Source organism: Pteropus vampyrus, unplaced genomic scaffold (assembly GCF_000151845.1).
Source record: "Pteropus vampyrus isolate Shadow unplaced genomic scaffold, Pvam_2.0 Scaffold205, whole genome shotgun sequence".
Lineage (NCBI taxonomy): Eukaryota > Metazoa > Chordata > Mammalia > Chiroptera > Pteropodidae > Pteropus > Pteropus vampyrus.
This window is the reverse complement of record NW_011888986.1, coordinates 936,442-941,303: the sequence shown is the minus strand read 5'-3', so window position 1 is coordinate 941,303 and position 4,862 is coordinate 936,442.

The window sequence follows — 4,862 nt, the reverse complement described above, 5'->3', positions numbered from 1 at the left end:
TATTTATTTATTTATTTCTAGTGTCTCACAAAAGTGTAAGAGACCTGGGCAGAGCCATTGTGGAGTTCCTCTGCCTGGGACCCATTCTGGAACTCGGAGAATCCTCCTGGCCCTTCTTAACATCTTGTGTCTGAATCCAGAATGGATGTTTTTGAGAAGCGTGGGCCCCAGTTGTAAGCATGTGACCCCTGCCCCTGGAGCAGGTTCTAGTTGCTGTCACTTAGGGCCTGGCCGTGGTGGCTGCATCATGATCTTATTCGAGAGCAGGATGCCTCCAGCATGGCTAGACCCAAAGTGTGCTAGCCTGCACAGCCTCCTGAACGGCAGTCACAGGACGATATATGGGCTTCCTTTTATGGACTGGAAGTTCAATGATAGGGTCCCCGTGGGCCTCCTCTCATATCAGGGACATGGGGAGGGCAAGACAGCAGAACCAGTCATTATCACAAGCCTTCCTAAGTCCATAGGGATGCACAGGACCACAACCCACCCTTGGGGACCCCTGTCCCTAACTAGTGGCGTTCATCTCCAGGGCTTCCCTGTCTATTCTTTGGGGAGCTCTTCCCCTCCTCAGAGCTCCTCCACTTCTACCACCATCTTAACACCTCTCCAGATTGTCTTCAGTTTCTCATACTGAGCTGTCAATTACTCCACTCTGGATTTTAAACTTTTTATTTTTGTTATTTGTTCTCTTTAAAGAGAGCTGCATAGGGTTTCAGACCCACGCATGTGACACAAAGGCCACACCCCAGAGTCCACGTCTCTTTCACATCTGAATGTGGCTTCAACATCAGCTTGGGTCTTCTTAGGTTCAATGAGTCTGACCTTATCTCACTAGCTTAGACGTGTCCAGAAGGTGGTACACAGTAGAAAGAACTCCAGAGAGACAGGGTCATCCCAGCAGGCTGAGCATGGTGCATGGAGCCTACAGGAAATGGCCCCACCTGGACCAGCGCAATCCTGCATCCCAGCCTCCTCTGCCCCATGTGCAGAGATCTTCTGGCTTTATCACACAACTGTCTTTGTCTTTCTCTTTTTCCTTGTTGGGTGCCAAGAATGTGGTATATCATTCAGAGCCTCTCAATGCCTAGCTCTAAGTCACAATTGGGTCCACTCAAGGCAGCAGCAGCCGTGATTCCGAGCCCGCCCTGCCCTTGCAGAAGCAAAACCTACGGATGCACAAGAACCACTATCCCCTGGGTCCTCTCCTTGCGGGCCTGGCAGCCTGCATGGCACACAGCCCTTCTGGCCACCAGTCCTTCTGCTGCAACAAGTGGGCCATGTGGGCCAGCACTCCTTTACTCAGGGTCATACTTGATACTGTGTTCTTTATTTTGTTGCATTGTGTACTCACACACTGAGTTGATCAGAGCATTGCAGTGGGGCTACAGGGAGAGCATGAGGAGGTGGGCATAGCCACAGTCACTCTGCTGAGCAAACAGAAAGCTTCACCATCCTCCAGTGGCCACTTGCAGTAAGGGACTCTGGGGGGCTGCTGAGACCACTCACTCCAAGCAACGTGTGTGGGGCCAAGACTCACATGTGACATTTCGTTTCACTTGAATTATTAAGACACAGACTCTCACAGGGAGACAACCGGGTAGCAGTTTGGAAAGACAGCATGTTCTGGATGCTGGCTGAGAAGAAAGCCACAGAAGGGTTAAAAAGGGGGGTGAATAGAGGCTGAACTGTGAGTGCAGCGGTTCCTGAGGGAAACCATGTCTGAAGAACAGAAGTGGACAACATGTTCCTGAGGGTGCTGAGGCTGGCCGGCCTTTAGCCTGATGCAGTAATGGCTGAAGAATCTGAAGAAGAGACTGTCCTGCCAGCAGCCTGCTGCCTGGCCTTTCCTGAACATTGGTCACCTCCCAGGACAAGGGTAAGTTGAGTGCTCAATGACAGCTTGAAACTGACACTGAAAGCCCCAGGCTCTGAGGAGGGCCTGCTGGAAGAGACTGTCAGGGTCAACATGAGCCTTTGGGCCGGAACTGAAGCCCTCCAAGGTTCTCATAAGGGGATGAGGGAAAAGGGACGGCGATGGAGCAGACCTGGTGAGATGTGGCAGGACCTACTTCTATTTCTAGAAAAGACTTTGGGACAGGGTGGGAGACATGGGAAAAGCATCCTGATGGGTGCTGTGTGTCCTGTGAGGAGACCTTTTTCGATTTCTGTCTGCTCTGGGGGTTTAGGTATGATCCTACATGACAGCATATGGGGTCCCAGGACATGACTTCTCATGTTCTTTTAATACCCAGGAACTCTGATTAGAAGGCACAGAAAGGAATGTCAACTTGAGATAAGAAGAGCTGCCACAAACCCAAACTCCAGAATTGGAGATGTAGGACTCATGCTGGAGGAGCATCTTTAGATCTAGATTCCTCTGCTACTCTGTTGCCTGATAGTGCCAGTAAAAGCCCTGCCTTGCAATGTGGCACTGACGTGAGAGCTGGAACCCAAGAGAGTGGGAGTTCTTCAGGCAACTGCGGTTTGTTGAGTGACAGCCTGGTGGAATTGACAGTACGTGGCTTCTTGGGGAACCTGGTGGCCCTATATTACCATTCAAGGGCATTTTGACTATTTTGGCTTTCTTAGTTATAAAGACAACACACATAAAAGGTAAAATACAGAAGGGTTGTCATTTGATTTCATTTACAAAATCACTTTGCTGTGTAGTTAAGACAGTCTACATTGCTAGATCGTTTTTTTTTAGGGGGGTTATTGAGATATAATTAACATATAACATTATATAGTTTCAGATATACAACAAAATACTTTGATATATGTAAATATTGCAAAGTGATCACAGTGATAAGTCCAATTACCATCCATCACCACATCTGGTTAAAATTTTATTTTCTCATGATAATAGATCTCTTTCTTAATGTCTGTACTTTGATAAGAATAATTCAGAAGCAGTGGTTACCCACCAAAGCATGGCTTTCAAACTATATAGTTATAAGTGTATTAATGGGTATGAAATCAATTTTGTGGAGTGTGATTACAATTTTTTTAAAAGGGAAATAGGATGAAATAGAAAAATACCAGAGTGCACCAAGGCTTCTATTGGTTTCTCATTCCATTTAAAATGCAAGATGTTTTGTGTTCCTACATGGTTCTGATGCTGGTCCCTGACTGCTTCTCTGATGTGAGTGCTTCCCCCACTCCACTTTCTGCCCTTAACCCCCAGTGACCCCTTGCTTTGTGTTCCACTCATGATGGCTTTCCCCACACCTGACTGGCTTCTCTTTCCTTCACTCAGACCAATGCCCAGATGTCACCTCCTCTTAGAAGTCACTCTGGATCCTGCTCCCTTCTTGTGGACTCTCTTTAGCTCTGATTTATTTTGTTTTGAGATCCTTATCACTGCCTGATGTGGTTAATAGCTGTGTGACTTTTGCCTTGGCCTGTCCCCCTTGTTAGATTATCAGCTCCACATGGGAAGAGACATCATCTGGTTCTCTGCCAACTGCCCAGTGGCTAGAACAATGTCTGGTACACAGAAGGTGCTCAATAAATATTTGTTATTATTAAAGGAATAAATGAAAAATAAAATTGATAACCATACTTATGCCATTGAGTTGTAGTGACATCATATAAAATAATCCAAACTCAGTGCCTAGAACATAGTTAGGACTCAATAAACAGTAGGTATTATATTGTTTTAATTTCTCTGAATTTTAAGCCATTTATTACTTTTGAAATTTTAAAATGGCTTTCTGGAAAAGAAACATACCCTGTGTTCCCTAATGGATTTCTGAGATGGACTCATGGTGCTTTTAAAGTTGAAACAGTGAAAGTGCCTGGAGTATGCACGTGTTGACTGAAGGTGCTGATGTAGTTTCCACACCACCCGCCAGGGAGCCTGAGGATTTCAGTGCACTGGGCACCTTCTGTGGTCACGAAAGCTTCATATTTCAGAGTTCAGAGTTCTCTCTGAATACCTAAGGCAAAAGGTATTTCGAGTATGCATTGACTATTTTCAAATCCACAGATTCTTTAGGGTCCCCTTGGTTCAGTTTGAAAGTGCTACGAGTTCCCTATTTGGAAAGGATTTTGGGAAAGGCATCCCTGAATGCCAGGAACTGCTAAATGTCACTAGAGAAATATTTATCTCTCTTGTGTCAGCTTAATAATAGAAACACTTTGCATTCACACATTTGGGCTAAACTTAATTATGTAGTCATGGCACAGTCCTGCAAGATGAGGTGTTTTACCTGTGAAGGAGCCCAGTAGAGAACAAACTATCTGAGTAATGCATTTGAGGTGCCCCAGCACACTCTTGGCAGGAATATTTGGTTTGGCTCATCATCCAGCCAAATCATATTTTAAAATAAGCTTACTGTGTGGCTCTCTAGGTAAGGTGGGGCCAGACTGAGCAGTCGGGACAGAAAATGTTTCTCAGGGTGATCTCTTGTATATGTATGATAGATAGACCTTATGACAAGATACTGACATAGAATGCATTCCACCAAGAGTATGATCTGTAACTTGTTACTCTATGCATATTGTGTGTGTGTGCGCGCGCACGCGTACACATGCATGTTAGCCTGAGGGACAAAGTTCAGATATTAGCTTTCATGTTGTTCTCCTAAAACTTTTGAAAAAAATGTATCTAGGACATTTAGAAAATATGCTTCCTTTCTCTTCCCTTTATTCTTTTGCATTTTTTTTGTGTGTTTGCCCCTGTTGTCCTAGTCCCTTGTTTTCATACATGTTCTGTATTGAGTGATCTCCTGTCTACCAGAAGCTAGTTTTAAGTGCTTACATGTATAATTGCTGCCAATTCCCTCAGAAGTTCTGTGAGGTCAATATTATTAAGTTCATTTTATAAATGTGAAAAGTGAGGCTTTTCTATGGTACCA